The sequence below is a fragment of the Lactuca saligna genome, chromosome 2, assembly GCF_052625555.1.
Source record: "Lactuca saligna cultivar CGN05327 chromosome 2, ASM5262555v1, whole genome shotgun sequence".
Taxonomy (NCBI): domain Eukaryota; kingdom Viridiplantae; phylum Streptophyta; class Magnoliopsida; order Asterales; family Asteraceae; genus Lactuca; species Lactuca saligna.
The window spans coordinates 162,032,502-162,056,821 of NC_136418.1; the positions used below are offsets into that span (position 1 = coordinate 162,032,502).

At 35.9% G+C, this 24,320-nt stretch overlaps 4 long non-coding RNA genes across 9 annotated transcripts; all 4 read right to left on the reverse strand.

Moving 5' to 3' along the window:
* Positions 1-12,344: 12,344 nt before the first annotated feature.
* On the reverse strand, positions 12,345-13,097 carry LOC145029279 (uncharacterized). Its single transcript, XR_013676444.1, has 3 exons — positions 12,908-13,097; positions 12,595-12,801; positions 12,345-12,419 (listed from the first exon to the last, which is right to left on the reverse strand). It is a non-coding gene; the product is annotated as an uncharacterized LOC145029279 (long non-coding RNA).
* A 168-nt stretch (positions 13,098-13,265) lies between these two features.
* Positions 13,266-19,415, reverse strand: LOC145029280 (uncharacterized). Of its 2 annotated transcripts, XR_013676445.1 has the most exons (9): positions 19,311-19,415; positions 19,128-19,217; positions 18,470-18,533; positions 17,978-18,172; positions 17,726-17,867; positions 17,459-17,546; positions 17,209-17,367; positions 16,763-17,061; positions 13,266-13,377 (listed from the first exon to the last, which is right to left on the reverse strand). It is a non-coding gene; the product is annotated as an uncharacterized LOC145029280 (long non-coding RNA). The 2 variants fall into 2 exon arrangements; XR_013676446.1 differs by lacking the exons at positions 16,763-17,061; positions 17,209-17,367; positions 17,459-17,546 and having other exon boundaries at positions 19,311-19,414.
* Positions 19,416-19,639: 224 nt separating this feature from the next.
* Positions 19,640-21,736, reverse strand: LOC145029281 (uncharacterized). Of its 5 annotated transcripts, XR_013676450.1 has the most exons (7): positions 21,500-21,736; positions 21,326-21,411; positions 20,909-21,247; positions 20,740-20,820; positions 20,086-20,187; positions 19,912-19,988; positions 19,640-19,781 (listed from the first exon to the last, which is right to left on the reverse strand). It is a non-coding gene; the product is annotated as an uncharacterized LOC145029281 (long non-coding RNA). The 5 variants fall into 5 exon arrangements; XR_013676448.1 differs by having other exon boundaries at positions 20,086-20,820; XR_013676449.1 differs by having other exon boundaries at positions 20,740-21,247.
* A 128-nt stretch (positions 21,737-21,864) lies between these two features.
* LOC145029282 (uncharacterized) lies at positions 21,865-23,231 on the reverse strand. The gene is made up of 3 exons (XR_013676452.1): positions 22,796-23,231; positions 22,049-22,125; positions 21,865-21,953 (listed from the first exon to the last, which is right to left on the reverse strand). It is a non-coding gene; the product is annotated as an uncharacterized LOC145029282 (long non-coding RNA).
* Positions 23,232-24,320: the final 1,089 nt, after the last annotated feature.

Genomic DNA, 24,320 nt, shown 5'->3' on the forward strand with positions numbered 1-24,320 from the left:
ACAGCACCTACTCGCCGAGTCCATCGTTGGACTCGCCGAGTAGGACACTTGACACGCGACCATAGCCGCGACCTGACTCGCCGAGTCTATCCATGGACTCGCCGAGTCACCCTCTGAAACTTACACTTTTAGCCCTTCAACTCTACTCTTGCGATTCCGGGATGTTACAATTTTTCCTAGATCTCCTTCTCTACACGTAAAGTTTGCAACTTTACGTGGGGAATAGGCTTGGGAAGGGTAGATATACAGTTTGGAGTTCATGCATGACTCAAAAGTCCTCTGCATGTATGGAGATCTGAATGGACTCGACGAGTCCTTTGAGTGGATTCGGCGAGTAGCATGAAGTTTTGGAGAAACTCGACGAGTGGGATGAACAACTCGTCGAGTCATATGAAGATTGCCTTGTACTCGGCGAGTCTGTTCTTGGACTTGGCGAGTCAGGTCGCGAAACCCCCAAACCCTTCGAGTTGAGACTCGAATCAGTGAGTCGGGTGGAGACTCAGTGAGTTGGACAGGTTAGGACTCAGAAATCGGCAGACTTGGCGAGTCATGGACTGACTCGGCGAGTCGAGTCGCGAATGGAAGGAATCTGATCATTTTGAACTCGGCAAGTCAGTAGGGTGACTCGACGAGTAGGGTTGACCTGGAAGGTTGACTTTGACCAGGACTTTGACCTTGACCAGGGTTAACTTGGTTGTCTTTCGGGGGTCAGTTAGACTCAGTGTTGCATTGATATTGGTAGTTCGGGGAGCAAGGGGAGCAGGAGTTCAGTGTAGGGTGGGCAAAAAAACCCAAACCCGATGGGAAAACCCGAAACCCGAAGATTTTGGGTCGGGTCGGGTCACTCTTATCGGGTATCGGGGCAGGAATTGGGGTATGCATGCCCCGACCCGCCCCGACCCGATATATATATATATATATATATATATATATATATTGCATCCCTCTAACCCATTTCAGCCACCGGAAGACTCTAACCCTAAATCCCATCACGTATTCCCAATTTCCCACTATTGTGATGAATTTAGTTACAATATTAGACTTTAGTAATTTCTATTTGGTTCACTTATGTTGAGAACTTATTTGTATTTTAAGCCATTGTAAGGTTTTAATTTCTCAACTGATTCATTGTAGTTTTCCAAAAAAAAATCTGCCACCATTTTCGGGTCGGGTTTTCGGGTCTATATCGGGTTTTGGGTTTAGGGTCGGGTTTGGGGATACTTTTAGCCCCGACGGGGCACCCCGATAAGAAACCCGTTGGGTTTCAGGTCGGGTTCGAGGACAAATCTAAATATCGGGTTCGGGTATGGGATATGTCGCCCCGCCCCGAACCCGCCCCGTTGCCATTCTTAGTTCAGTGAGTTGCCGGGAAGCAGCTAGTGAGATCATCAGCAAGTTCAGCCAGTGCAGGTGAGTTTCCCTTTGTGTGAATGGGTCTAAGGCCACAATGCCGGCCCATGTAGTTATGAGTAGAAGACTCGAGGGTTAGCCCTAGGCATAGTATGCTAGTATGATTTTCAGGACGAGGTCCAGTAATAGCGGGCGGGTGCCCAAGGATTTGTTTATATGATAGTTTATACTTGTTGTCTGTGTGATACATGTGATGGGTTTTGGTCATAAGACATCCTATGTGCTCATACAAACCCTAATGCTTGGATCTAGGTTTTTCTATTGTACATGCTTTGAATCCAAGACTATAAACCCTAATTCTAGTATATGGAAATCGATATTAACATATAATTAGGTTTAAGATATTACCTTGATTGTTATGTAGCAATAACAATCCCAAATCTCCTTGATTTGACTTTGGAATGCTTAGAGTCACAAGTGTCACTCCTCTAATGGCTTACAGACACCAAGAGCAAATGGAGAAGGTATAAAGAGAGAGGAGAGAGGTTAGAATTCATCCTTAGGACTTCTTGGGAAGGGATACACGAATTCATGAGCCAAGGGGTGTTTATATAGGTGTAGAGATAGGGTTTCAGTCATTATCCTTATCTAGTTGCTTATCCACAAAGCAACCCATAAGATAATCCTTGAATCCTTATCATAGTCGAATTCTAAGGCCTTATCACCTCAAATTCGTTCACCCTATATTTAAGATAACCCTTACCTTATTTTGTAACTATCACATAATTACAAATCAGCCCCTCTAGTTTAATTAATTACACTTGATCACAAAATTAATTCCTAATTAATTATTGACCAATATTAATTAAACAAATATGATTTCTCCTTTAATATATTATTCTTATAACATATTAATAAATCATAACAACCTCTCTCTCTATTTATTTCTCCAATCAAGTTGCTTTGGTGAAGGAAACCCAAAAGGACCATGCACCATCGGGTCAAGTACATACCAAAATAGTTATGGACTTAGACACTAATCCAACAGTCTCCCACTTGGATAAGTCTAATAACTATTCTGCGTATAACTTCAGATCCTGATCTGCAATCGTAGCTTTCCAAAGCCACTGTCAAGTCTGATCCTATCAGATACACGTGTCCTTAGATAAGGGATCATATATTCCTCCATTCTAGATATCGTAAGACATGATTTCTAATCATTCTCTTTGTACTATTTCTCGATCTCCGATTTATGACGACTGACTAATTGAACAAATCAAATTAGCCCTAGCCCGGCCGAGCATTTACGTTTGTCATCACTAAATCATCGAGGGGCCCAAAGATATCGCTTTTATTCTACTTTGATAAAAGGAACGGATAAACTTTGACTCAATGTTCGCTTGCACTCACTCACCGAATCACATACAACAATATATTTTATAACATCAAGTTACTAGTGCATTTTCATATTATCAATGTGCTACCGATTTGCAAAATCAACTCACACATCTCAGTTTCAAGAATATAAGATGTTATCGTCTCACCAATCACTCGTGATACAATCCATGAAGTGATCCAAGTGAGCGTGGGTTTAATCCAATGCTCAAATTCATATTCATAAGCACTCATGAACGTTGCAGCAAACATTTGCTTATGTCTAATACTCTTTTAGACAATCCACACACCAATTCACGATAGTCTTCATTCATATCTACTTCCAACATATGAACGACTGTGGCCCGTTTGAATAATTTGATTATTCTTAATAAACTCAATTATTCTGGAAGTCAAAACATGCAAAGTGAAACACAAGAATAATACTAATCCCATATGGCCTCAAAACTTTGAGTATAAATAAAACTCCTTTTATTTATCACCATATCGATTACTCATTATTTGTCGTTTCGGGTAATCAACTTCTTACTTGAATTATTACACTTGTCCCATGCTCTTAGCATGAACACAATGTTTACCTACAGTTCTTACTTTGTGAAATTGAACACATTTCCAATCATTCTCATTTCACAACTCCAAATCCTTTTTTCATAAGTAAAAGAATATCAAATTCTCGCTACTTATAGAATATGCTAGATTCTAACATTCTATGTAATGATTCTTTCGTAATATCACTAACCAAAGTCACAAAGACTATTGCCAATGAAATTACAAAGTCTTTTATCGGAGATTGTTACAATACAATTCCTTAGATATGATGTCTCTCACTCAAAGTACATTCCTTTGAACATCCTTTGCATAAAAGTTTCTAATCTAGACATCGATTTTCAATATTCAATTCCCAATATGGACACGCTTCCATATTTTCCATATGACAACTTATTCTTATTAGAATCTTATCTATTTGTAATGATGTCGATATTGTCCATCCAATATGGAAATATTTCCATAATTTCCAATACTATACTTCCAACTACTCACAAGCGACCAATTCTCGTCGAACTTCGAATCGTCCTTTGATAGTTGTTTAATTATTTTAGTCAAAACCAATTCTAGTCCCTTTTCCCTCTAAATGCGCTGGACATTTGGAAAATTTTATAATGGTCAAACATTAAAGCATTTGCAATCGATCCTATACCCGAAGCGTATGGGACACGACGCATAATGTTTTATTCGCTATGTTTTCAAAATTCAAATTGTGAAAAGGAATGCCGTAATCATAATCGAAATTTTAAGAACACACTATGTACCTTTGACTAAATTTATCAACATTTATCAACCTAATCCTTTAGATTTGAAACGAAGCATAATATTCTCTCCCTTAATTATAGCAAAACAACTATACAACCCTTACGACTTTTCAAGGTATAACTCTTGTTTTCTATAATTAATATTGCCAACTTGCAAAACTTTCCATAATAATCATACACTCATAACATTTATGCTCCCACTATTATGATGATTACTATAAAACATAACACTTATGCTCCCACTAGCTTTGACATGTATTCATAAACATTTTAACTTTCAGAAAAACAATACCAATTGAATTTCTTAAGTCCATGTTTCTAATACTTAATGCTTTGATAATCTTTTATCAAGGCTTCTTGAACTTACACACCTTTGCCTTAGATAGTTTATATGTGTGTCTAAACACTTAATACTAATTGCCAAACCTCACAATTCAAATTATGGAAAGGGATACTGTAACCATAATCAAATTCGAGAATGCAATTTTACAATCACTGTCTTCTTAAAATCTTTCTTAGTGAAAGTATTTCCTCACAACCATTTTCATGAAGGAGGAAATCTTATGACACTTAGATTTAAATGGTGTATTTGTTCCTATACATGTGAATTTGTTAAAACCAAAGTTTACGACAAATTCAAACTCATATGGACCGAACTTTCTTAATCTTGATTTCTTGCCTTATGGTAGCACAGCTGCCCACCACGTCTTCCAAGTAGTTAAGCAGCTCACCTTTTCCTATCAATGTACCTTTCATTGATCAAGGTGCCTTGCCTTTTATGCATTCAAAATGAGAACTCATAGAACTCACATGCATAATTAACTCAATTGGAAACAGCACAGAAAAAATATAATGTCAACACGATAGGTTGTAAACCTCAACTCGTGTGCTAGTGATGATCAATAAGGTTTATTTGATTTGTTCTTGAAACTTTTCAAGACCATTAAGACTCCCACTGACTCATTGACATATAAGATTCTCTTGTCAATAAACAATTCTTGACAAACAAATATTCAAGAGTTAGTGTAGTTTTTATCAAAAACACTTCATAAATTTGTCCTAGTTTGCCTTTGTCTTATCCAAGACATCACAACTTTCCATATTTAATGAATGTTATAAACCTTCTTAATACTTTTCACTCATTGTCACAATCTTAACTTTAAGACTTGTTTTGGAATGAAGTATGATTGACTTCTTGATTTAACCATTTCTTCAATTCTTGATTCCTCTTCTTAGACATACAATTGTACTAAGACTCACTTAGAGGATCAATTGAGATATGGTTCTTAATCACTAAGACCTATCATAAAGCATAAAAGGTACTCTCCCTTCTTCTTAGAATGGAGAAACTTTTATCTTTCTGCCTACTTGATTCTTCTTATTCGTTTTGCTATTGATTTAAACCTTTTTTTCAATCCATTCAGAATTACACTTAATCTTATGAGTATAATCATATTTACTAAACTTTTACTAAACCATGAAGAATATCTTGTTACTCTTATGGTGGACTTTGACCAACACACAACTTTGTGTACTCGATCTCCTAGTCCCTCACTTAACACTTTGTCAATGAATTAGTCTAATTTCCAAATATGAAATTTCTCATTCTTCGTGCAACCAAGTTGCATGATTCAAAATTTCTGTCCAATTGAAACTTGGGTGATGAGAAATTCTCCCTATTTGGTAAATTCTCGACTTTTTCCATAAACACCATAAATAAGAATCATATCCATTTGTTGTAGAAATATTCAAACATCAATTTTCATAACGATTTCATTGCAAGGAAGTAAACAAATAAATAAATAAGTTAAACCAAAATTTATTTTATTTATAAAAGCAGCGGAAAACATTTGTCCTTACAATGCAAAATCCATTGAAAACTATGTATTTCAAAAAGAAAATTTCTAACAACTCTATCATAAATATATAAGCTCAAAATCTAATCTTCAAGTCCATGCGATCGAGATCCATTTCTTTGTGATTAGACTCTTCTTGCTCTTTCATCAAGCTTCCTTACTTTTCATCGATCCTACAAAACATTCAAATGCAATCTTATCACATCATGTATTAAGAATCAACGAATAGGAACTTAATGGAGTTAGATAGTGGATTTTACCTAAAGTACAGCCATACTCTTTGACTCTCCCATCTTTTGGACTCTTCAGGTTCTCTGGGCAGACTTATATCCAACGCCTTTTCTCTTGGCAGCAAACGCATGTCGCTTCTCTTAGAACGTCCTTGGAAGCATGGTCGGTTGACTTTCCCAACAAATATGCTCCATTGCTTCGCCAAATCATTTCTGATTCAGCAGCAATGAGCATGTAAGTTAGGTCAATGAGGTTGTCGTCATGATCCATCATATAATACTTTCTTTTAAACTTATTATATGATTCAGGGAGTGATTGCAGAACCCAGTTCACAGCCAACTCATCGGGAAATGACACACCCAACATAATCAACCTATTGATGTGTGATTTCATTCCTAGAATGTGGGCATACATGGATTTACCATCTTCATGTTTCATTTCCAATAGGGCCTTAGTGATATTGAACCTTTCAATTCTTCGATCTTGTGGGTTAGGGAGAACAATTGGAGGAGGTGGAGGAAGTGAAGCATGATATCTTGTTCCTCGATCGAATCGTGGAATACCATCTTCATGTGGAATGCTTGTTCCACGGGATTTGGGAAGACCATGGTTGTCAAACTTTGACATCTACAAAACGGGAGAAACAAATTCAAGTTAGTTGATTGGTTGATTGAGTCCTTAGTAAATCACCCAAATGAGATACTAAGGCTAGGACCCAACACAATATGCTACAACCTAGAAAAGGGATGCCGTAATCTAGTTGTAGAATAACCATGCCCTTCTTGTTTGTGACTGGGATGCCGAGGATCACAAAGCGGGTGTGAATAACCATGCAAACTTACATGGTGCCCTCACATGTTACAGTCACCTATTCGATGTGCCGGTAAACCTCACACGCTCCACCGAACTATGACAAGCATTGAGTCACCCTTTGCTACCTTTGCTTAAAACCATTTAGTGTGCCAGTAAACCATACACGCTGCACTAACGTCTTCGCAAGGGCACAAAGTGTAATTTCATGTAATTGCATCAATTCACTTTGCCTAAGTAACTAAGATTGGAACTTTGTAAAAACATTTAGTTACTTTTATATTTCATTATACTTATAATGGAAGGTATCGTCCTATCCTACCCGTTCGGCTAACGACCCTCCACTAGTCAAGAGTGCGGTGGGTAAGAATGGATACCCATTCAATCGCCATATTATAGGCAATTTCCTTAAACACCCCTTATAGACCAGCTTCGTGAATGAGGCCTACTAACGGTAAGACTGACTTTTACTCATACATATATATAATGTTAAACTTTTAATGTTATATATAGTATATGGTGTATTTTACACTTTTAAAATACTATGTGGTTAACTTTAACAATTACACTTTTAATTCAATTGAATGGTTAACCTAAACTTTTATGGATTTATTAAATCTCTTTTAATTATACATCTTCATTAATTAATAAAACCATAAGGTAGTGATTTGAACTCTTTCAAAACATTACTAGGGTTTTAGAATTTAACATTCATAATTAACTTTTAATCAACTTTTAAATTCCAAAACTTGAGGGCAAGTTTTGAAACATTTCAAAACATTAGGGTTTAGAATTTAAATATACATCAAAATTAAGCTATTTAATTAAAATTTAAATTCCAAAACTTGAGGGCAAGTTTTGAACCTTTTTCAAAACATTAGGGTTTCAACTATTTAAATTTCAAAACAACAAAACTTTTGGGTTCAAATTTAAACTATAAAACCTAAAGGGAGAAATATGAAACTTTTCATAACAACAAGGATCAAATAACAAATAATTCAAATTAACATTTAATCACATAATTATCCATATTTGATTCATTTAATGATTTCTTGCAAAACAATTTATCCATTTACTTAAAATAATTAATCAATTATCACATAAGGAAACAATTATCTTATTAATTGATAAATATCTTCAATTAGATCAAAATTATAGTCAAATATATCATATAATCGGATTAATATTGATCTAACATGATAAGGTAACTATTCATAAGCAAAAACAGCAAGAAAACCTGAGATATCCTCCATCTGACGAGTTGACTCGTCGAGTCAAGCCTGGACTCGTCGAGTCAGCATGGACTCGGCGAGTTCAGCTATGGAATCGGCGAGTCCAGCCTCCAAAACACCAAAAACGAATTTTTTTTGAACATGTAACCATCAAGTTGAAGCGCTTTTCGTGCTTTTTAGTCATGTAATATAAATATATACATGTATAATTCTTGGAATACACATATATTATATAATATCGCTCAGTTTTTACATTCCCAAAAAACCAAAAACGAACCTACATTTTCGGTTTTAGTAATAATACAAACCTAAACTATTAGTGTAACACCGTAAATTTCAAAACAAAATTTTCAATTTTCTTATAAAACATAATTCGATTAATATTCATCAAACAACCATATTAATTATCCAATATAGGTCAATACAAAATCCCAAGATCACAATGTAAAAACTCCGAGTGTGTGTGTACGGATCAAGTCGGCGCCTTCCCGAGGTCATCACTAGTACCTGAAACAATAACATCAAACACTGTAAGCACAAAGCTTAGTGAGTTCCCCAAAATACCACATATAACACATATTAGCCACTCGAGGCTATGACTCTACGGGTCCGTGCACCCAAACTCTGTGAACCCTCAGGTTCTAACTCTGATAAACATGCACCACATAAATCACATAGAAATAATGCAGTACAACACATAACATACATAGCATACAAATACTCTATCACATAACTCTGGTTACCTACTCAAGGTTATAGTATAGTGAGAAGACTCACCTCGCGTATCTCGGTATCTCACGAATCCTGGAAATCCCTCGTGCTCGATCCTCCGAGCTCTAATCCTCCTATAACATTATATGTCTCTAATTAACACTTTATATCTCTAAGGTTGACTATCCCTAAGAAGTCAACACAGGTCAACTCTGGTCACCGGTCAACGGTCAACGGTCAACTTTGACTGGACTCGGCGAGTGCTACGGCGACTCGGCGAGTCTAGACGTTTTCACCAACCCTCTGAAATCCCCTTACTACACGTCGAGTATCCCCCCTTACTCGACGAGTTTCACCTGAAAGAATCGCGGGGCCACCCCGACTCAACTCGCCGAGTCTCAAGAACAACTCGGCGAGTCCCAGTTTGACTCAGTCCACTCATCATCCCTCTCCAACTCACCCTGACTCACTGAGTCTACCCATGACTCGATTGGACCACTCACTGAGCAATCCCAAGGCAATCTTCAAACTACTCGCCGAGTCTGATGAACAGACTCGGTGAGTCCATGCCATGCAACCACTCCAACTTGCTTCTAAGGTCATATCTGCTTCCACAATCTATAGATCTGGCCTCCCTAGACTGATTCATCACGTAAAGCTCCTATCTTGGTGCCCATAACACACCCCATGGCTCATAAATGGAGTTTTGACCTAAGGCATGAGGATTCCAATCCAAAGCCTCCATTGATTCCCAAAAAGTTTGGGTAAAGGGACACTCTGGACCTCTAAGGGTCCAGATCTATGGTTCAAACCTCATAAGGGACCAAGAGGACACTAGATCTTGCCATAAAAGGGTTCAACAAACCCTAAATCTAGATAAACAACAACAAGAAAGAAGATAACTCGAATTTATTACCACAATAGTGATGCTTTGGACTCCAAACCCACAGAAGTGGCTCCTCTTGCTTTCCCTTGGCTAGCTCTTCTCCTTCCTTGCAACAATGACACCTCCAAGATCAATAATGGCCTCCTACTTAGCTCCAAATGCTCACACTCGATTAGGGTTTCACTCAAGGGACCGGTGAGCACAAATGACGGCCATTAGGCCCTTTAAATAGGTCTCAAACCCGAGAAATTAGGGTTTCATTACACAGCGCTGACTCGCCGAGTCCATATCCTGGACTCGCCGAGTCCAGGCGCGATCCCGCGTCCACATCCGCGTCCTTACTCGCCGAGTCTGAGCTCCAACTCGCCGAGTCCCCTCTCAAATCACCAAAAATACAAATATACAAGATACCTGAAAAATCCGGCTATTACAATCAGTTTTGTTTTGGTTTTGGTTTCGGTTTTGTTAGGTTTTTTCGGTTTTTCAGTTTTCTACTTTGGTTTTGCTCACCCCTACTACAAGGTTGATCTAAGAGATGCTTAGTAACTTTGAACCACTAAAACGATCTTATATGGATCTTCATTTACTTATTGTACAAATCGATCTTTAAAACCACAATAACAGCTCCTGGAAGGGTGACTATGTCATTTTTGCTTACTTGTAAGTGAATTTGAACCTTGGACCGATCTACATTTATTTGTTGTACAAATCGAGTTTCTAAACCACAATAAAATCTTCTGAGTCGGTCGATTGGTTGACGTTACAACAAAACTTTAAATGCAATGACATAATTAAGAAAAAAAGCTCGATGTCAAAATAAAATTTTTTGTGGTAATATAGTGATTTCTTGCAATTTGAAACTCGATGTCAAAATCAAAATTTTAGTAAACTTAGTAACTTTATTGCAATTCAGGAAAAATAGTTACCGAGAGAACAAGGAGAACCAATTATTTGGTTGATATCCCAACAACATTGTAAATATAATGATATAATTGGAAAAAAAATTGATATCAAAATCAAATTTTTGTTTTAATATAGTGACTTTCTTGCAATTTTCCTTTCAATTTATATCCAAAAGTTGTTAATCATATATACTGTGCGTTTATATGGTCCGATCAAATTGTAAAGTTTACATGAGTTTACATGGTCCGTTTAAATTGTACGATTTACTATCTTTTTTAGATCTTAAATTTTCCTGATAGACTATAGTTAATTCTGTTGTTCTCAATAAAAATTGATATATAACTTGTATCACATAAAATAGCAAAAATAACACATATCGCTATAGAAAAATAAACAGAAATTCAAAATTTAGGATGATAATGTTATAATTTGGTTATTTTAATAGTATAATGTTATAATAAGCAAGAAAAATATATGATGTTATAATAAACAAATAATAAAAGTGTGTTTCCATTTCATACCAATTTTCATTTCTCTAGACTACACATGTCACCTGCCAATTAAAAAATATTGATCATGAAGGACTAAACATTATATGTTACATGATTTTTTAAAAAAAATATTTTTCCCATTACCCACTTATCTACGCACCCAATCAAATGGAACTTTACTATTGTAATGAAAAATCCACACCTAATCTACGACCCCCTTCCAAATACTTTTTTTTCAAAAAATTGGAGGAAGACAGCGAGAAATCCATATCGTTCCCATAACAACTTTTGACAAGCCTAACCCAACACAAATTTTCACCATTTAGAAACCTCCATCTCCACTTATAGACTAATGCTTGGTTAAAGTTAGCTAGACTACCAACTCTTAAACCTCCAAACTTTTTATCATTCACTACTAGAAAAACAGCCTTTTACGATGCTCATTGCGCGTTGTAAAGGGCTCAGACGACGCGCAAATGCGCGTCAAGGAAGGCCCTATCATAAAGAGAGACGACGCGTTTTTGTGTATCGTCTATAGACGACGCACATTTACGACGCTCATTTACGACGCGCAATTACGATGCGCGTTTACGACACGCAATGCGTATCAAGAAAGGCACTATCATAAAGGAAGACGACACGCTTTCGCGTGTCGTAACCTTACGACGCGCGTGTTAATGACACCCAATGCGTATCAAGAAAGCCCCTGTCAAGAAAGGCCATGTCATAAATGATGATGACACACATTTTTGCGTATCATAATTTTAAATGTTTAAAAAAAATATTATTTATAGATTTACTAATTTTCAAATTAAATTTGTATTTAATGTCTCATAATATAAAATAAAATATCATATACAAAAAATACAATCCATTGCATAAAATTTAATGTCATACAAATAATCATATACAAAAAATACAATCCATTGCATAAAATACAATCGCTAACTACCATGTAAGGGACACCTTGTTTCAGATATCATGTAAAAAACAAATCCTCCATGTCAGAAAATTGGTTGTTGTCCATCGAGTGTGGATGACAAATAATGACTTGAACATTAGCTGAAACCAAAAATCTTTTATTGATCACACAATCAAAAGGCTGAAACCAAAAAGCTTTTAATTACACAAGAAACAACACATCATCGTGAGAAACTACTAACCTACCCTGAATGGAGGAAGTAGTTTTCTCCAGCCAACTTTGTTGGTGTGGACTGATAAAAGTTATATCATGTCCTAGCAAGCTGCAAATAATACATATCAAAATTATTAGCAACAAAAATAATAGACCTTTCTAGCCAGATTCAGGAACTTCATTGATGTCTCCCACATGTCTCTGTTTTAATAACTCATTAGTTTGTTTTATATATATATAGCTACAGTTGTAAATTTATCTAGAATTAAAATTTACCAACTCACTTGTTTATAAATAGAATGAGCTTGTAAATATTTGTATGTAAGGTTGGTTTATACTTCACTTCTTGCAGATTGGTAACAGGAGGGCATATATTGTTACCAACAGTCTTACAACACTAAATATACACACATAAGCCCATCTTCTGCACCAGACATCTCTTGCTTTTTTCTTTGCTCAATCACATCTGTTGGTATTTGCCAGCTGCTCAACTAATCAACCAACCAGATAAAGATTAAACTTTTATAAGATACAGGATGTTATAAAAACAGAAAGTTAGTAAAACAAAGTTAAAAATAGAGCTCTGTCTCAGTATACCTTAGTTTTAGCCATCATTTGTGGCTCAGCCTTCTCAACTTCAGCTGATGACATCAGGGTTTATTACCTCAATTGTATTCCCATCAATTCCTTCACTCGTTCCTTCAATCTCCCCACTGTTTTATAAACGAGCAATTATTTCCACCTGTGTGAGTTCCCATCAATATTGTTTCCACCTTCATAAAAGACTTACAATATGATCTTAGAAAGGTCAAGAAGACTTATGTCACACCCCCAAACCAAGGATGGCGGAAACGTCCGGGGGTGGAGGACTTCATGTACAGTATCACAACAGCGTATATAATAGTGCTCAAAGTAAATACAACCAACATATATATAATCGAAAAAGTTACACCAAAGTATATGTTTACATGATTCAAAATCAATTACATTATGATGACAAAAATAAATTGTTGACGGTTTAACGTCCCATCCTCAAAGCGATGAAGTTTTCCTGTTTCACTGATTTCCTGAGAATACAAGTAGTTTTGAAAAGTGTCAACAATTAAGTTGGTGAGTTCATAAGAGTTTTGTTTGAAGTAGAAACCGTTTTTCCTTGTAAAATCGATATAGTTTGATTTGCAGAAAATCCAATATTTTCTTAGTTAAGTGTGAATAGAAATATTCCTTTATGATGCATTAATGAACCCTAGAATGACCCGTAGAGTTCCTCTATAATCGTCCAGCGTATATAAGTTATATAAGGTTTAAATTAGATAAAACGTTGAATATAGTGGGTCTGCCCTAGGTCCACAACCAAACAAGGAACAGGAGATGAGGCAGGCACCACTAATTCTAGGCCAATCGAGACAAAATTCTTATAAGACTCAAACATGTACGCTCAGCGATTATAGTTGAAGTCTAACAGTTCTAGATGCAATATAGTTTTAATATCATAATAACTATCTTAAGTGAACCTGGTACTTTGTATCGGTACCCCCTTTTTGTATAAAGACCCGACACTTTGTATTTGTACCCCTTTTTATATAAAAACCGGCACTTTGTATTTATACCCCCTTTTTGTATATAAACCCGACACTTTGTATTTGTACCCCTTTTTGTATGAAAACCGGCACTTTGTATTTGTACCCCTTTTTGTATATAAACCCGACACTTTGTATTTGTACCCCCTTTTGTATAAAAACCCGGTACTTTGTATTTGTACCCCCTTTTTTGTACGAGTATGTTATGTAAATGATCATAAACTATACCTATTATAGTTTATTAAAATGTTTGAAATGTATATATACCCTAACTATACCTATTATAGTTTAGTATATTTCTTTGTGGTGTTTAAGAATCCCACTCTATGTAAGTCAAACGTATAGTACGATATAACTATGATGAACTTGCTTTGTTTTGTACTATTGATTACGATGGAGGATTCTTATAAATTCAGCAAGTAATTTCCTATTATATAAATATATCATGACAAGAAATACATGTAATATATGAAGTTATCAAAGATTTAACACTTTGCTCAACATGTTACAAAGTGTTTTGATAGTTAGAAGCTGTTAATTAATTCTTAGTCTTTCAGAACTTTTTTAGAAAAATCATACGAAGTCGAAAACTAGATCCGTAAATTCTGAGAGTTCCTAAAATGAGTCTAGTTTACTCACAATTTTTATCATGATTTTTGGAAGCTTTAACTTGTCTTAAAATGCTCATATTCACAGACTGGTCCGGGTTTGTGTTTGAAAAGACAGGCTGTTTTGTAAAAATCACCATAAATCGTAGAAAAATCATATGGAGATGTGCAAGTAGTCATTTTAAAGCTAAAAACTTGAACTATTTGCACCTTGTACAGTTTTGAAAACAAAAATGTTTAAGATGCCCAAAACAATCCGTGAATGGAGTTGAACTTTTCTGATGAAGGCTGTTAGAAAAATTTAGTTATGTTCTTGGTGTTTTAACTTGTATTCCCCCCCTGAAAACTTGAGAAAACATGAAAATGTAGGGTTATGAACTCACCTTGAGTGATTTCAGTAGATAAGTGTTGAAGAAGAGAAGTGTTCAACCCAAGAACACTTGAAGAATCCCTTGAAGATTCGAAGCTCTAACACAAATATGATGGAGTTTGTGTAAGATATCCGTGATTTGAGTAGAATGAAGTGAAATAATCATAAGGAGGATGAATTATACTTACTAATAGTGGAAGAACACTTGAAAATCAGCCTTAAATATCGAAATTGGAGTGGAAAAAGTTTGAGAGAAAAGTGGTGTTTGATACTTAGTGAAATGAGAGCAAATGAGAGAAATGAGGAGAGAGGTTGTTTGTTCCAGCTCTAAAAACGTAGGAATGAGTGTAAATTGAGTGTAAGGGACATTGGAGTGACCTAGGTAAGGTGGGGAGGTGTGGCTGGTCATAGAGTGGGTGTGGGAGTGGTTGCTTGTGTCATAAGATAAAGCAAAGTCAACACTCCACCTCTTTGTACTTTACCCACTTGCTTTTATTATTTAAATAAAGATTATTATGAAAATATGATTAAATTGTGAATATTTAGGGTTTATTATGTTAAAATATGATTTTGGGTGAAAATCCCGTGTTAAAATAATTAAAAACGGGCCTTAAACGCAAAACTATGCGAAAACCGGGAAGAAAGGCATTCCCAGCGAGACCTCTCGGTCCCTAGGCCGAGGTTCGGTCCTTGTTGGGGGCTGTAGCTGGAAACGAAACGAACAGAGGGAAGCGAAAGGGGGCGAGGAAGTGAAGGGAGGCGAAGGCGAAGGGGGGGGGGGGGGGTTCGGTCCGGAGATAAGAGGCGACGTGTCCGACCGAAATGTGCCGAATGAACAGTGGTGAACAGTACCTTCGGGTTCGGTTCTTCCGAAGCGAGGTTCGGTTCCTCTTAAGCATGGTTCGGGTTCGGTTCCTCCTGGGCGAGGTTCGGCCTTGAGAGGACCTTCGGCTCAGGGGGTTCGGCTCCTTCTTGCTCTCGGTCCCTAAGAGGACCTTCGGGTCCAAAGAAGCTTCTCTCTTCTGGAGAGGTTTGGGTTCCTAATGTCCATTTTTCTCGTTTTTACCCCGTTTTAAGCCGTTTTTGACACGGTTAAGGGTCGGAATGACCCGAATGATTCTAAAAGGTTACGGGAAACTTTGGAGAGAGATTTGGGAGAGATTTCACATACTTGGAGAGATTTGGGAGAGATTTGGCATTCATGGAGAGATTTCTCATACAAAGAGATATTTGATAGAGATTTCACATACTTGGAGAGATTTCTCATACAGAGAGATATTTGAGAGAGATTTCACATACTTGGAGAGATTTGGGAGAGATTTCACATACTTTAGAGAGATTTGGGAGAGATTTCACATACTTAGAGAGATTTCAAATAGAGAGAGATAGAGTGAAAACGATTGAGAGAGGTTTCGAGTGTGGCTTTTGTGAGTGTCCGGCTTCGCGATGTAAGGTCCGTAAACACTGTTAATCCTTGTTTAAGGATCTTACACATTCCCGATGAGTATGCAACATGGTTTTATCGGTTTGGCTTGCCACTTACCGCAGTTTTTAGGTTAAGGAGATCTAGTTGTATGTACTTTTCGATTTATGATTTCTTATCAGAATAGCGAGTTGTTTAGTAAATACTGAACGTAAGTCCTAGTACACAAGGGTTAGTTGAGTGACCGGTTTGACTTGTTGACTTTGTTTGACTTTGAATTGACCAGAATTTGACGGTTGTCACAACTTACAAGATGAACTACAAGATGTGCATAAACACCTCCATGTGGATAGAAAGCAGCATATGGTGGCATCATATGCTGATTTTGTGATTTTGCAAGTACAAAAAAGTCAACAGAAAGGTCAACCTGATAAATCTGAATGAATGAAGATAATTGTTTGCATGTTATACCTGTTGAGGACTCCACATATAAGGGTGAGGGGCATGACCAGATGCAACAACAAGATTGTAGTATGGTGGTAATGTTGAGAAGTGAGATTTGTGATCCCGAAGTATCCAAGCAATAAGACATAAAAGATGGAAGATCCCTCACCTATATTATATGTATACCAACCTTAGTTCAGACAAAAGAAAATGGAAGCAAACTTTATATACATAAAACATAAAAGAAAACGCTCATTGTTTCGTGTAGAGCCCTAAGACACCTATCAAATTTAAATTGAACTTCGTCTGCAATTACCAATGCAGCCCTGGACAAGAAGAAGAAGAAGAAATGTTATATAATTCTTTTATCATTTATGTTTAATGAGTCTAATAATAAGAGCAGAAAGTGAAAGATGGAAGAATAGAGAAAATATCTAAGGGATACAATTTCAAGATGAGATGAGAGGGTGTACAAGAAGGTTCATGTACTGATCAGCATCGAAGTAGGTGGTGTTGATAGTGTTGAGAGTGGCGAATCTTGATGTGGTGTTGGTGGGAGCAGAAGTATGAGAAGCTCGATAGCAGATCTTGAGTTCTCTTTACCTTATCATCATCTACCGCTATTTCTTTATCTTGTCATCATATACATCATATATTATATAGATTCATTTCATAAATTTACCATAAAAGGGCAACATCTAATATAAAACAAAGCTTAGTTACCAAGGGTAGATTTGGAATCTTCAAAACGTGATGGACAAGAAGCATCAACTACAAAGATAACAGCATATGCCTCCTCTTAATATTTCTCCTAAATTGAATGAAGACCAGACTGTATAGATACTCATGAACCAATGACAAACTAGAAAAAAAAATAACAGTAACACTAATCTCTAGTGCTTGCTATTATTATGCTAGTTTTTAAGATAAGATCATAAGAAAAGTTGGAAAATTTAGAAGGTATGAGATAAAAGGATTGGTCGTAAATACCTGACCTCCAAGATCCCAAAACACAAGTTTTGTATTTGAAGTTTCTATTCGACCAATATTAACTCCAATAGTAGGAACAATTCGATCAGGGGGGAAGGCCTTCTAAGCTTGAATATTGTGTCTTCAATTTCTCCAGTAAGGTCTAGACATAAACAAAGTATTGCTCATGTCTAAATAGGCTTGTTTTACTACAGACAAAATGCACAAATTACATAAAAGTATGTAATAATGAAAGAGTAGAGAAATGATTACTGTTTTCCTAGCCTTGTCAATTCCAAGAATCAGTAATTGAAACTCTGTCTTACTGACCAGATATTTCCAAAGTCCATAAAACAATGAAAACATCTCTATCTTTCTTTCTTGCTTTTATTCTTCTTAGTTCTTCTCCACCTTATAAAAGGAGAAATTGGAATTCCTTTTCCTAATTCAAATTCTGCATAACTGCATCTGGAAAACAAAAGGGAATCTCCATATCAAGATTTGTGGCAAATGGATATGCTTAGCTGAACAAAGAATATTAAAATCAAATACAAACTACAGAACACACTAATTTCATCTCCAACAACCTATGTAGTCTTATGGTTATGATTTTAGCATATTATGGTGAATCAACAATGTATATAGGACTATCAATTACCATTCTTTTATGAGTTATGACCACCATATAAATAGAGTTAAATTACTTCATGACACGAGCTTGTTGATCTGGATTCACAAATTCATATATCAGTTATGTTAACTTACCTACAGTTTGTCCTTGTGATCTTGTAGCATATAAATTTTAGGTTGCACATGCTTCAACTGCACCCTGGGTTTCGAAGGAAATATAGAAAACTAAGCACCTTAAAGTTTTGAACTTTATAGTTAAATAAAAAAAAATTGGTAATCATCAATTAATAATTAAGAAGAATATTAAACCTAATCATCATAAACATATTTGATTTCTGAAGATGGGATTTTTGTTTCTCCTCCTTGCTCACCCCCATCTGATAACTTGATTCGTGAAATCCCTTGTTAATCATTTAGATGAGATTAAGAAATAAACAACCTCCAAAAAATTGAAATTTTTGAATGCATTGCTTCTCTAGAAGGCATTCCTCATTGCAACACATTATTTTCATTTTGTCAACAACAAAATAAAAAATAACATGCAGGGCACTTTGGCAAGTAATTTTAGTGCATGACAACCAAATTAGACATAATTTCAACACCATGACATTTTTAAAACGCCAACTGTTAGTCATTAGAAGGAAGGATGGAGGAAGATTATGCAAAATAACTGTCTTATTGTTAAATTTTGTGAAGTAAAAATCAGGGAAAAATAATTTACAGCCACAGGTACCATTTCTATAATTACTCTATGAAAAATGGGCATCTAATTGTGGGGAGACATGAAGTATACCTACACAGATGATGTGCTTTTACTTGTATGATCTGTTAACTTTCCATAAAATTAAGAACCTTCACTTTTAGGATATGATCAGCTTCCTATCTACACACAAAGGTGGTCAATAGTACTAAAAAAAGATTTTAAGGTAAACGATAATTGATAGAAAGACATAACTCCTCTAAGTTGGAACGTTACCTTTGTTGCCTAAAATATTCTAGCACCTCTTCTGTAGAGCTTCAATTAAAATCAGGTTCTCCAATGAGCATAAAAGCAGGTGTACACCAAAAAATTCATAATTAATAACAACCAAATTGAAACTTATCATAATTCATCTCTAATTGAAAAAGTACAAACACACACATACTCTAATCATCAGTCAAACATAAGTAAACAAACAACAAACGATTATCTAGATTCTAATTTCAATGATGAGTTATTAAATTAATTAAAGCAATTAAATAATCTCAACTAATGATCCAAATTGAAAAACATAACCATAAATAACGAATAAAGAAACTCAACTTTGTAAAACAAAATTCAAGTAAAAAACTCCAAATAAGGATCAGTTCATTGAGCAAGCAGTCATTTATGATTTGATCATGTCTTCAAGTTTCCTAGATTACTGGAGGCTGCTAATCGAAATGGGTGTGAGTTGAAGTATTGATCCTGAAGAAATAATTGTTTAAGCTCCAGGTTTGAAGTCAGACAAGGTGTCAATTTCTCAAGAATGGTAAAAGGATACAGAGAAAAGAGAGATGGGTAACAGATTAATAGTAGAAGACGGTTAAAGGCTTACACGATATGGAGGTAACCAAGAGAACAATCACCTTTAAGCTGCAATACAACTGTTGCCTCCATTCCAACATTGTACACCTGTAAAATTTCCAATTATTTCACACAATATATTATCTAATTTCATAAATCCTAAATGAATAAGAACAAATCTTGAAAATTAGGAGTTCTAAGGTACCTTAAAAGTGATAGGAAAGATGCTATGTTTCTTATGCGTTTGCTTGAAACTGTTAAATAGAAATGTGCAAACAAAGCCCAGAACTGAACTGGAAGCCCTAACCTGAACACATCAATAAGCACACAATTATGAAAAACTGAAAAATCAAAAATCAAATCGGTTACCAATCAACTATAGGTGGGTACACTATTGGAAAGCAAAGGGCATTTTAGTCATTATGGGTCTTCAAATCCTCCTCTTAATTTTTGGTCCCTTTGTTTAGCTATTTTTGAAAGTACTCAACCACCAAAAACCTCCTGTAAAAATAGACGTGTTAAAGGACAAAGCAACATGAATCCCTATTAATTTATGGTTATCTCTTCAGGTGGAGGAGGTGTTGGCAGGCCTTTAAATCCCAACCAAAAATCAATTTCCTGATTTGACCGAGTTCTCATCTTCGGTGTCTAGTATAAAAGTCGTGTCTCTGAAAGATTAATAAAACATAGAAGAAGGCAAGCAGTGCAGGTATAATAGGGTTGTAGCAGAACATGGTAGGAGGAAGAGCTGAATACAACATCAGTCTCTGAAAGATTAATACCACTTGTGGCCATACAAACTGAACTAAAGCTATCAATCATCAATCTTAGAGTCCTCTGTTTCACTTGCTGCATATACCTGCTCTGAGTTATTCCATGTGTACCTACTTGTGAAATAACTTATGTCCAGTGCACTCTCTGATGAAGGCACAAATGCAGCCTGACACAAAACATAGCTATTTCTATTTTCTACTTTCTTTTAAATGATCAGATCAAACAAAGTTTAATAGTTAATATATTTCATGCACCTTTTTCCTGGAAAGGGTATCCTAGTTAATATCCCTAAAATATGGATGCTGTTTCACCTGCATTTATCAAATTATCTAGCTTCCTGTTCACAATGATTAATGTTGATCATGAAAAAGAAGAAAGCAGACCTCGGTTGCTCCCCTAGCTCCAAGTCTCTGGTTAGGATCTTCTGTAAGTAATATGCACAATGATTGAACTCAGAAAAATGTATTTAAATTTTAAAGATGATAATTAAAAAGTTTCTCTTATTAATCAATGAGATCCTGGGCATCAGGGCTCATTTCATCAGGCACTGCAGGCCAGGGTATGTTACGGTTGAGAATGTTGTCAAATATCATCTAAAAAAACAGTGAAGAAAAGGTAAGATTACAACAACTAACAAAGAAGTGAAAGTAGAACCCCAACCCCAACCCCACCTGAGGGTGCTCTGCATTGAAAGGAGGAATGCCAACAATCAGCTCAAATAATATTACACTAACAGACCACCAATCTGCTGATATACCTGAAAGATATTTGAATAAAACATTTTAATGTAGGAGATTTTATAAGCAATTCATGTCATTATTATATCAAGTTAGTTGTGAACAAACCATGTCCATTTCCCAGAAGATTCTTGGGTGCCAAATAGTCTGGAGTTGTCCAACAGCAGAGCGGTTTTTGTGTCTTTCTTGCTGAGTCTCAGTGGCAGACATAGATGGAGATGGAGGTGGAGATGAGAGAGATGACTGAGTCCTATTATCACCCAATAGTGATGTGCCACTCACTGCTGGACCAGATACATCATCTGTACTGTTAATTAGGCCAACCTTTGACAGCCCAAAATCTGTTAACTGCTCACAAAACACAAAACAATTATTACCGAAAAAGATCTTCATTAGAACCCTAAAAAGATTCAACAAGTTGATTAATTCTGAAATAACTGTGAGAATTTCTTAAACTTAATTGTTGTTGGAAAAATAAATTTTGCCTCAGATATAGAGCATTCTAGAGTATCCCATTCTGACCATTGATGTAACAGTTCTTCAAGCTTCTTTTTTGCTCTTCCTAAAATTTTAAAACATATTATTATTTAGTTATTGAGTCATAAATAATATCTCCATTACTAGACTATTAATAAAATCTATTATATTGACATCAACCTTGATAATAACTTATAAATAATTTGATCAGAATTTGGTTCATTGTCATCCTGAAGTGCCCTGTTAATAGTTGTCATCTGTAAGTTCATAACAATCAGTATCAGATCCATTGATTATCTAAAAACTTGATTTTACAACTACAAACATTTCATGATGCAGAATGGTTTATACAACATTAAAAAAAAGCCTTCAAAGTATATATGTTTAATCCAATGTATACCTCTATGTATGCTTAACATGCCCCAATTTCATTTGGTAAAAGAAGAGTAATCAACAGCTAGCTTTTGATCCCTGGTTCTTGTTAGTTTTTGGTCATTGCATAGGATTTTTAGATTGAAATTAACTTCTTATCCCGATCTTATTATAAATCCAATATGATGCAAATGTAGCTTTAGATTCATATGATGAATCAGATGTTTGGTTAAAAAAATGAAATTTTTATTTATTTGCAGTAATGATCCAAAAGATTTATTATAGAGGTTGGAAATTCAATACCAACATTATACTCAATTTCATAAAGAATGCAAATCTTACACGAAAGGTTAATCTTTAATGTTAGAATGTGACAAGTTTTAACCCATCAGTTAACTAACCATGAAATCAATAATGGGGATAACAAGTGTGCTGAAGAATAAAACATAAGCAAACAAATCGGGCAAGACAGATTGAAGTTTGAATCAAACATGGATGAAAAACGAGCTCAAATACGTAAAAAAAATGAAGATGAATATAAAAATAAATACGTACCGTTTAATCTTCTTCTCTTTCTTCAGCCTCATGTTTAAAAAATCTTCCACCTCTTCATCCGCTAACCCTCCTTACGCACAAAACTGGTGACGACGCCCGATAAGTCAACCATCTGATGTAATACCTTCACCATTATTCCCTTCGGGGACACAAACCTTAAAATCATTGTTGTTGTGAGCGTAAGTAGTCACAGAGCCCCAATCGCCAACTCTATGAAGGATTTTGTGAGGTACGATTCCAAGGGTAAAAAGCCCTAGTTCTTCATCGATTTTTTTGATTTTGTGAGAAGGGGCGTTGAAGCGAGGTTTAAGAATTATAAGATGAGGATCGTAAGAACGAGGTTTTAGATGAGATCGTCGGTGAGGGAAGATTAATGGAGATGGAAACTAGGGTTTTTGAGGGAGACGGAGGAGAAGAATAAGAGGTTAGACGTTCTTGAAAAAAAGCCCTAGTTTTAGTCCCCATTTCTTAATAGGAACGTGCGTTTGTAAAACTATAAAGAGACATTTCTAGACGACACGCGTTTACCATAAGCACCCTCCGTGTTTTTTTTTCTTTTGTCAGACACTAATTTTAGGGCACGCAAACATGCGTGTCCTAAATTCTTCAAATTTCTAAAGATCTGACGTATCATTAATCAGTGCATGTCGTAAAAAGCGTGTCATTAAAGGTCTGTTTTGTAGTAGTGATTTAAGATTACATCCCAATTAACCCACTATAAAACACGATATTGATCACCTTCAGCTCCCCAAAAAAATCTAGTTTGAATACCTTCCAATTTACGAGAGTCAGCAACATTCATTTTAAATAACGACAAATAATAAATACTCAACTTCCCAGAACCGACTTAACTAACGGAAGTCTACCACTGTAACACACTGACTCTCAGGTTGGAAGGTGGATCTTTTTGAGAGGAGCTTGAAGATCAAGAATCTTGGAGCAAAGAACAATTGAGGATCTGAACTTTACTCCATTTTAGCATCACTTGAAGGTGTTGGAATTTGTGGTTGTGATTCGAAAGTTTGAGCTTATCACTTTAGTTCGACATTTTCTAGGTGAGTTTTCCTCATTATACTCAAGGGTCGAAGGAACGAAGGCCATCCCTTTTTATTGTTATCCTGATATGTTATGCTAGTATGATTTGTTAGATCGATATCCTAGTAGATAGGATGGTATATGTTATTATGATTTGTTAGGTCAGTATCCTGGTAGTTAGGATGTTATTATGTTGCTATGATCTGTTAGATCGGTTTAACTATCTATAGACTATTATGTGGTTATTTGTTATAGGTGCACATGTTTGATTGGTGGTTGAGGCTTGTCTACTTTATGAAAAAGTCAATAGACCTGGGCATTCCAACCCGATGGTTGTGGGTTGTGAGTATTCCATCTTGAGGATGACTGGACTCATAGTATGTGGGCATTCCAACTTGTTGGCTGTGGGCCTAGGGTATTCCATCCCGAGGATGATTGGACCCATACTATGTTGGCATTCCAACCGGATGGTTGAGGGCCTGGGGTATTC